Source organism: Spinacia oleracea, chromosome 4 (genome assembly GCF_020520425.1).
Source record: "Spinacia oleracea cultivar Varoflay chromosome 4, BTI_SOV_V1, whole genome shotgun sequence".
Classification (NCBI taxonomy): Eukaryota; Viridiplantae; Streptophyta; class Magnoliopsida; order Caryophyllales; family Amaranthaceae; genus Spinacia; species Spinacia oleracea.
In genome coordinates, this window is record NC_079490.1 from 7,402,791 (window position 1) to 7,413,363 (window position 10,573).

Sequence of the window (10,573 nt, forward strand, 5' to 3'; positions counted from 1 at the left end):
TGAAAATAAGATCGAGATAATTAGCAAATTCATTAAATTACCTTACTAACTTTCTTATTATACCCTCCTTTCTTCATTTCGTCAAGGGTATATTTGTCTTTTTATCTTATTTTCTTATCCCTCCTTACGCCACCCCGGCCATCGGGTATCCTTACCCCATTCGTTATCCCTCCAAACAGACAAGCCGTATAAACTACAATTAATTCTTTTTAATTACCCTATGAGCCAATTACAACTTCATTGTGTACTCTACGAGTATAATTTTAAAAGAAAAGTTGATGTGGAACATAAGATATTATTAGGGTACGGTAAGTCGGTAAGAAACCAACACTATTGATTGAAAGAAAGTAAAAGTTAAAGGAAGAAATAAAATGAGAATGTAACAGAATAGCACAGGGAGCATCATTTGTAACAATGGCTCTCCTTTGCCCTTGGAGTCTTGGGACCATATTTCAGTACAAATCAACATAATAGTAGAAGAAGAAGATACTAGTACGTATGTATCACTTTCTTTTCTTATAACCACTACCAATCAATTCTGAAAATTTCCATTCTTTTCGTATCTTATAGGAAATGATTGAAAGGATCGGACATACTTCTTGTATTTAGCGTAAATACATTTTTTTTTCCGTATCTTATAGGAAATGATTGAAGGGATCAGACATACCTTCATATATACAGTGTAAATACAAAATTTCTTTTCGTATCTTATAGGAAATGATTGAAGGGATTGGACATACTTTGTACATACGTACGGAGTAAATACAAACTTTCTTTTCGTGTACGTCTTTTAGGAAATGATTGAAGGGATCGGACGCACATCATATATACAGATATACTCCATATTACATACGCAGTAAAAACAATTATTTGTATAAGGCGGTCTCATAATACTTTGCTATTTTATTCGGTGACTTTTCTATTGTAAGGGGTGGGTTTTTGTTAATTTTCAAAATAACTATAATATGATTCTATATATTCGAGTTTTTTTTTTGTTTCTTTCAATGGTCTTTGATGTACATCTTTGACCATTAAATATATTCATTTATGTATAAAAAGATTAAACGAGTTGATATTTTTGAAAATACTTATTGAGATAAATGAGATAAATATAACAATTAAGATCTTACATACTAGTTATTTACCATCTAACTTAATTAATTCAAAGGTAAAATAAATCATTAAGTGTAACAAAAACAAACCAGGGTGAGTACGAGACTTGTAGGTATATTCCGTATATGAATTATAAAATAAAAAACTTATACACAGAGTACTCCGTATAACGGCTTTATGTGTAATTTCAATATCTTACCAAATAGTTATACTTTTAATCAAAATATTATATATTGTGATCAAATATTATATCAACATGCAATTATACTTTTTATTGTTCTCATCAGCGGTGTTATGAATTAGGTCTCGTAGCATACTTCATTAATGTCGATTTAAGGTAGATTGGCCCACAGTTTAGAAAAAACTAGGGGTTGAATATACATTCTAGTCTTAATTATAATGTCAAATTATAAACTCTTAAGTTGAGAATAGCTGTCTTGATTCTTTTAGCTCCATAGTTATAAGTAAATCGTCTTAATCAAGAAAAAAAGAAGTGACAAAACCAATTACAAATAAAGGCTTAAAAAAAGAATAGAAAAAATCTTAAAAATTGTCTACTTTTGGTGATTTGCATCTTTAATTTGCTAAATTGAATTAATTGTAGACAAATTAAGTGAAGTTGATTGAAAGGAAAACCATCTAATCAGAAATAAGAAGTTGCTGCTTTTGATAGTCTCCACAAGAACACTACCACATGATATGTTTAATTGAATGTTTCCAATTTACATCACTCACCAAAAAAAACCATCAAATGATAAGAGCCCATATTCTTGTTTCTCATTCGAACTTGCGATTTTTGTCACACACATATTTTATGCCGATAAATGTGCTTTATGTTTAAAAGTTATGCCATTAAGAGTTGATGAGTTTTATTAATGACACGAGTTTATAGGGAGTTAATTGAACAAAAGAAAAACTTATCATGAAAATGAGGAATTAAGGTTGGTGTTCCGGTATCGGAAACGGGTGGTGAGGTCGGATCTTCGGATCTTGAGCGTGGAGATGAGTGCCTGCAAGATGAACCCGAACCCGGGGGAGGCTCCCCGGATCAGGGCCTCCGACGCCCAACATTAGTATCATATTGTGAGATAAAGCAGTGAGATAGGAGAGAGAGTGTAGAGAAGTCCCTTTTACCTTCCCCCATAAATGAGTATTTATAGGGGTTTTAGATTATTAGGTCATGGATTGGGCCTTGGCCCTTATTACTCTTTGGGCCCATAATACTAGAATATGATGTTCTGGTATAGAAATGGGCCAACGGGAGTATCCCGTACAACTAGCCCCCTCAGAGTAAGTACAACCGTCTTAGACTGTTGTGCTTTCTCTGAAAAAGTAATCACCCCGTACAACTAGCCCCCTTATCTGCAGAGGTTCGTAGAATGGGCGGATATCTTGATTCTGCTCATGAGTCGAAGATATGCAGATAAAACTAATAATTTATTTTGCTTGCTCTGGCCGATTGGGCCCTTTGGTTTTTAGGACGACTAGCCCCCTTGATTTTTTAGGACGAAGCCTTCTTGATTTTTTAGGATGACTAGCCCCCTTGATTTTTTAGGAAGACTAGCCCCCTTAATTTTCCAGGACGACTAGCCTCCTCGATTTTTCAGGATGACTAGCCTATTTAATGTTTAGGACGACTAGCCCCCTTGATTCTTTAGGACGACTAGCCCCTTTGAATTTTTAGGACGACTAGCCCCTTTGAATTTTTTGGATGACTAGTCCCCTTGATTTTATTCGGGCGACTAGCCTATTTAATATTTAGGATGACTAGCCCCCTTGATTCTTTAGGACGACTAGCCCCTTTGAATTTTTTAGGACGACTAGCCCCTTGATTTTTGTAGGATTACTAGCCCCACTTGATTTTTTTAGGACGACTAGCCCCCTTGATTTTTTAGGACGACTAGCCCCTTTGAATTTTTAGGATGACTAGTCCCCTGATTTTTGTAGGATGACTAGCCCCACTTGATTTTTTTAGGACGACTAGCCCCCTTGATTTTTTAGGACGACTAGCCCCTTTGAATTTTTAGGATGACTAGCCTCCTTTTTGCATTGATATGTCTTGCCGGTCTTTTTTCAACACCATATTTCATATTTTATTTTATCATTGCTTTATTATGGACTGCTACGATTCACAGTGGAGTGCCCCTACGGCATTTATTTTCCCCAAAGTTACTGATCACATCCATACATTTCGTTGGACTGCTACGATTCACAATGGAGTGCCCTTAACGGCATTTATTTTCCCCAAAGCTACTGATCACATCCATTCCTTATGGACTGCTACGCTTCACAGTGGAGTGCCCCTACGGCATTTATTTTCCCCAAAGCTACTGATCACATCCATACATTTCGTTGGATTGCTACGATTCACAATGGAGTGCCCTTAACGGCATTTATTTTCCCCAACGCTACTGATCACATCCATTCCTTATGGACTGCTACGCTTCACAATGGAGTGCCCCTACGGCATTTATTTTCCCCAAGGCTACTGATCACATCCATACATTTCGTTGGATTGCTACGATTCACAATGGAGTGCCCTTAACGGCATTTATTTTCCCCAAAGCTACTGATCACATCCATTCCTTATGGACTGCTACGCTTCACAATGGAGTGCCCCTACGACATTTATTTTCCCCAAAGCTACTGATCACATCCATACATTTTATTGGTTGCCATATTTCACCTTTGATATGCGATGTCGGCCTTTTACTTACTTCAAACACAACGGCTATTTAGCACCTGCAATCTTGCTTTTTCCTTGCTTTTGGAGTAGTAACCAGTGAGGCATCGTTACTCCATCAAGCTCCATAGGATCGGTTAGGCTCTGCCTCAGAGGTTGGGAAGCAATGCTTGGACCAAGTGCCTACACCATTCACGTATCAAATATATTACATGCACAATGAATTTCTTGCTTTTCTTTTTTAAAATGTGACTAATACATACTGAAATTAGTTGGTTGCACATTCTGAATGCAGTTTAACCATAATTTTAATTAAAGGATCTCTTTTCCTTAGTGCCACAGGAAGTTAAAGCTTAAAGTGGTAGAGCGTATATCATCCTTAATCAGCGGTGGCATTTACAATGAGATGGTAATAAAAACGGAGTATGTGCCGGTAAGACTTAATTCAATTAAAATTTTTACCAAATAACCACATTAGTTGCGGCAAAATGAAAACACTTTCAATGGGAAACTTAACCAAGCACTCTATATGCACCCTTTACTTTGGTCAAACTGAGTTCGACTCATCCACACCCAATTATCAATTGGTCGGCTACTATCACAGATTTTTATTACACCAAGTTGTTTGAGCATTTTCATATAGAGTCAAAAAATCACAATTTTGACTTAACATAAACGTCAATGAGGAGGTAAAAAATACCGTCAGCATGCTTATCACGAATTAAAAAGTTGATTGCGACAAATTAGACCATAGATGGTAGCAATTTTAGACCATTTGCGAACTAAAACTGTAGTAAGAATGACTCTTCAATTCATAGTGCAATCTTTGATAAAATAGCTAATTTCAAAAAATATGCGCCGGTAACAGTTGATCAGATGATGCATACAAACAAAGAGTAGAACCATGTATTCGAATAAACTTTTAGTAAGTTGCCGATAGCGAGCAGGCGGTAAATTATATGGCATGACTCTAGTTCAGGCCGGTAAGATTATCACATTAGGCCGTCTAACAATTTAGTGTGACTGGAAACAACAAAGCTGATAGCCAAGTATAAGGGACGTATCTGGCAGTAAGATTAGGCCGGTAACAAATTAGACAATGTGCAAATTAAAACTAGTAGTAAGTCAGGTGATAGCAAGTAGAAACTCGGTTTTAGATAAAACTTTTGCAGCATGGGTTCATGGGGGATGACTCTAAATCAGGTGACATCAAGTTGACCCATCAAACAAGGCCGGTAGCATTGTAAACCAATCATACATTAGACCAGTAGCAGACTAGCAACCGACAATTATGACTCTACAGTTTATAGTGGTAATAGGTAGTTTTGCTAAGGAGTAATGAAGTTAGATGGTAGGAGGCGTATAACATTGTAGACTAACAGCAAATTAACTCGGTAAGATATGCACACTACTGACTGTATGACACTATGACTAACATCAGATTAAAGTAGCCAACAGAGAAGAAGTACGACAGCAAACCATAGACAATACACTAACTGGTAGCATTTTCAAATGGTGTAAGGTTGGCCGTCAGCAAGTTAGCTGATAGCAAGTTTTTAAGAGATGCGTACCCGACAACGAATCAAATGTCAAGGGGTAGGACTAGGCTGGTAATGAAACTTAGATCGGTAGCAGACAGTAGGATTTCGAAAAGACATACTTGTGGCCATTTATGCACGGACAGCCGATCAGATAACTTTTAACCACTTGCAAATAATTCCTTGCTTAAACATTTGCTTTAACATCGCTCATCATAAACCAGGTAATTTCACATTACCCTGGGAACAAATCAGTCAGAAATAACTCAAGTAAAAAATCAGGTAATCAATAAATCGGTATTATTAACACTTGTGGAATGACAGAGAGATTATGACTAAGACTTTGAACACTTAATGGAATTTGAAAGCTTAACCATTGCGCTTTAGCAAACACACAGTATGCACAATTTAACTTGGTCATATGAGAACTAGATTATGGCCGCCCAGACCTTCACATCTAATGCAGCGGTGTTGTAAAATCATAATCTTATTAATGTCGTTTAGCAGAGGGAAATTAATTAGCTTGCTCAAACTAAATTCCTACTGGTGCATACTAATTGCAGGTTGACTATGGAGTAATAAATTTATAATTAGAACTATGTCACAACGAAGTACACAATCTCGTAGAAAGTGCAAACGGTAAGCCGACAGTGAATTATGGTGGGGTATAACTTTTTAAATCAGGTCGGTAGTAAATACTCATTTACACAATGCATAGCCGGCATGGCCGGCATAATCCTAATACATAAAATCATACAAGGTTCATGCAGCCTTTAACTTAACAAAAGTGATGAACAGGGAAGCTTAGCATTTATGGTAGTACCGAAGGCCCGTCAAATTAGTTCGGTAGTAAAGGGTATAACATTTTAAATCAAGGAAGACTCATCAAATTAGGCTGACGACAATTTTGGTAGCAGATAACAGTCTGAGTATTGGGCTCTTATAATTCTTTATCAAACCTCTTAAAATAGTAAAGGATGACTGATAGGCATGTACCATTTTAAAATGGCCGTATGTGGCCCATTACCATGGGATTCGGAAAATATACACTCGTGGAAATATGGCTATGCAAACAGTAGTAGTAACCTCCAATGGCTATATTCCTATAATGCAATACAATTCTTAATTAAAATTACCTCAAGAGGCACGATGGCATGCAGATAAAACTAACAAATACTTTGTAAACGGAGCACACGGTGAATTATGCAGGAGGACACTATTTCCCATAAACTAGCGTACTTTGTTTTATGAGAATTGAAATGAGATTGTAAGGGCGATATCTCAAAAATGTTTATACTATGACTTGCATTTCCGAGTTCAGCAAGAATTTGGCTGGCAGAGAATTCACAACTCCTAGTTTAAACAAGTCCCAAAGTTGCAGGTGGTTTCTATTATGCCAGTAGCAAGGTTGGCAATGGCGTCTAGCCGACTGCTTGTTGACTATAGCAACACTTGATGATTATGCTACGCTCTATGCAAATTGGTTTCAATCGGAATGCTGTTTTCATAAAATGTTAAAATCGCGCTCTGGCTACTCCTTTTTACAAATTTGAGTATGGCAAGAGTTTGGCCGATAGAAAAAACCTATAAAAAACCGTTACCTGATAATTGTAACTTTTGTTTCTCACCAAACCGGGCTACTTATGAAACATGGACTTTATAACCGCCTAGGCACATACTGGGAATAAGAAATTTTGAAATAAGAACTCAACCGTAACAACAGACTAGCCAGAGGGTACCATTTGCTTTTGAAAATATAAACTTCAGTGTATCTTGTATTATGGTCACCACTAGTAGACTCGTAGCGTACGATGGTATAATGTCGGTGATACTAAATCAAGTCATACCTTTCTAAAATATCATCATATACTAAGCATGCATAAACCTACGAAACATTATACCTATATTACTTATGCATCAAACATAATACATACACCATGCATTAACTGCTTTCCTCTTGAAAGGTAGTTGACACATGCTAGAACTAACCGACTGTACACTTCAAATGCAGTTTAAGGATACTTTTTATCGACATAACACCATGTAAATTGGGTTGGTGTCCAAAGTCCAAAGTTCTAGGAGTTACTGCTTTTAAGTTGTTAAACAAAGTGAGAGTGCCAAAAGTAAATACATGGACGTGCCAGCATTTTTAGTCTGCTAGTCATTATCTATGGCCACGAGATAGTATAAACAATATGTACTTAGGACGAAACTCGGTCCAGCACGAAGCGAATCCAATAAGTATTGGCAGCAACTAATTTTGACAGTAAATGAGCTAAAACATTAGCAATCAACACATTTGCGAGTCCGACAAGAAATAGGCCGACAAAAGATTCTCGTACTAGACAGATAGAAAATCACAACCGATAGCTCGGTCTTACGACTTAGATTAGCTTTTTTCTGGCTATTGGAGACTTATGAGTTTTACAAACATCATCTAACAACTTGGGTTGCTTAAAAATCCGGTAGCGAATTAAAAGGTTGCATCTTGGCAGTAAAGTAGGCGGCCACTTGCACTCATTATTACTGGATGGCTCACAATGTACATTTAAAAAACACTTGGAGCCAACAATTATTGGGTAGTGAAACGAAGACAATATAATTATAAACCGGCTGATAAGTTTACTACTATGTGCCGGTAAGATGTGTACTCCGACAGTGGGAGCCACTAATTATAAAGGATGTGTCTTTTATCATTGAAATTCAATTTCTCTTTGCTCATCAATTGAGAAAACTGCGGGTTCGAGCAGGTAGCACATAAAATTGTCTCAAAATGATTTCACATACAGACATACTAGGCACGTTTAAAAATTGCCGACAGAGTAAATAATTGAAAGGTATGTCGCACAGCTGGGCTGATATGAGCTTTCAACCTAAGCTGGTAGCAAATCAAGTGGCTAGGCTGGTAGGAAATCACTAAGTTAAAAACGCCGGTTGGAAGGATACTGACAGCAATATTGTGACTGAGAGAATCCTCTACTGAGACAGGCTGACATCGATTAAACTGGCCGATTACTGACCACTCCAGATAAAGTTAAATGAACACTATGAAATTGTGCAATTGTGGTGAATTATCAAGTGTGTAATACAGGCTGCCAGTAAACCGCACTTAGCAAACTTAGAGACGCGCCCCCAGTAGCAAATCAAGTGATAAATAGCAGGACTAGGTTGGGCTGACAGTAGACCTCAACCGGTAAGATTACTTTTCAAAGTGGGCTGGTATTATTTTTCGAAGTGGGCTGGTAAGACCATAACCATTTGAAAGTGGGCTGGTGCAGACTTGCGAATTAACAACATTTAGTAGCACTGCAGGTAGCACTTTATTAATAAATCACTGAATTAATAGGCTGATAGCATACTGATAGCAAATCAGTAGCTGGTAAGAGGTGTATACTGACAGAGAATCACTTGGCTGGTATGACATTTAAATCACAGCCTAGCACATAAAAAGAATTATCAACGAAGCATATTTCAAGAGTATGCAAATCCATTAATACAATAAAATCAACCAGACCACCACATTTAGATACTATAAAAAATCAAACTGAAATCCACATTCAGATATTATGGACAATAACAATATTATAGCCATGTAGCCTTAAATGCTGGTATGACATTTTGAAGCTGATATGAGACTATGCACATGTATGATGGTCATTGAGTGAGATTTAAAGACTTTTTTAATTTCACATAAAAAATATAAAATAAAAGAGAAACTTAGCCTTGGTATCGGCGTTCTGGTGTCGTCACCGTTAGCGGAGCAATTCGGCAACCAACACTTGGTTGGTGAAGCCGGTAGCATATTTTCCGGAAGGATGATTTACTGCCATCCATGGATCTCGATCCTTTGTATTACCGTATTTCAGCACATCATTGAACCCTGCAGCTTAGCCTTGCTACCGGTGCAAGAACAACCCGCCATTTTTTTCGGAATTACACATGAAGTTGGCCTGAGGCCTTGTTTTTCTTGCAATACTCGATATCAGCCACAATCCTCACCCTTGATCTTGAAGATTTATTTAGAAAATAATATGACGTAGTGTTTGATGGTGGGTATTGATTTGTTTCCTCGAGATGGAATAAAATGTTCTTGTTTTCTCCGCACAATACACTTTCTTTTTCCTTTTCTTTTTTTTTTTTTTTTTCTTTACTTTCAGATCTGGGAACAAGGAAATGCCAAATAGTGATATGCGTGTATATTGGATTTTTAGTGGTAAGAGTGGTGGTTATTGTCGGTTTTCTTTTTTGCTCGACGGTAAGTTTGGCAGTAGCCAGTAGGCTTTTGTTTTTGACTTTTACGGAGATTCAGGCACAATGATGTGTTATTGTGCCCCTCCTTCTAGCGCCAATTGTTCCGGTATCGGAAACGGGTGGTGAGGTCGGATCTTCGGATCTTGAGCGTGGAGATGAGTGCCTGCAAGATGAACCCGAACCCGGGGGAGGCTCCCCGGATCAGGGCCTCCGACGCCCAACATTAGTATCATATTATGAGATAAAGCAGTGAGATAGGAGAGAGAGTGTAGAGAAGTCTCTTTTACCTTCCCCCATAAATGAGTATTTATAGGGGTTTTAGATTATTAGGTCATGGATTGGGCCTTGGCCCTTATTACTCTTTGGGCCCATAATACTAGAATATGATGTTCTGGTATAGAAATGGGCCAACGGGAGTATCCCGTACAACTAGCCCCCTCAGAGTAAGTACAACCGTCTTAGACTGTTGTGCTTTCTCTGAAAAAGTAATCACCCCGTACAGTTGGAAACATTGTATTGTTTTGCAACAATCCTATGTGATATTCCACTGAGGAACTTCTAATCATTAATTCTCATTAATGTAATGTCATGGTATTCTATTGTTGCTCTTGTGGTGATAGAATTACAGTTTAATGAATATGATAAGTTTTATCATCTTATGTAAAACAACGTACGGTTTATATGTTGCGAAAATGATAAAGGTCGCAACATGTGATCTTTAAACCGTGTTACAATGATGACATGACATGCTTATGTGTCATGATTTAAATTGGAATTTAAAACATTTAACTTATATATCCTATTATACATGTTTAAAATACAAGTAGGAAAATCTTAATATTCTAATTTGTTTCTTTCTTTATATCGATTACCTTATTTATATATTTCCATAGTAAAATTTTGCATTGATAGTAAAAATATTATGATGACTAATATCCTATGTGGCGCCTATATGTACCAATTAAATTCCAACACGTAAGATTGCGAC

The 10,573-nt window shown here is 37.1% G+C and overlaps 1 long non-coding RNA gene across 1 annotated transcript; it reads right to left on the reverse strand.

The window, feature by feature from the left end:
* Positions 1–1,680: 1,680 nt before the first annotated feature.
* LOC130472457 (uncharacterized) lies at positions 1,681–10,080 on the reverse strand. Its single transcript, XR_008932745.1, has 2 exons — positions 5,368–10,080; positions 1,681–3,979 (listed from the first exon to the last, which is right to left on the reverse strand). It is a non-coding gene; the product is annotated as an uncharacterized lncRNA (long non-coding RNA).
* Positions 10,081–10,573: the final 493 nt, after the last annotated feature.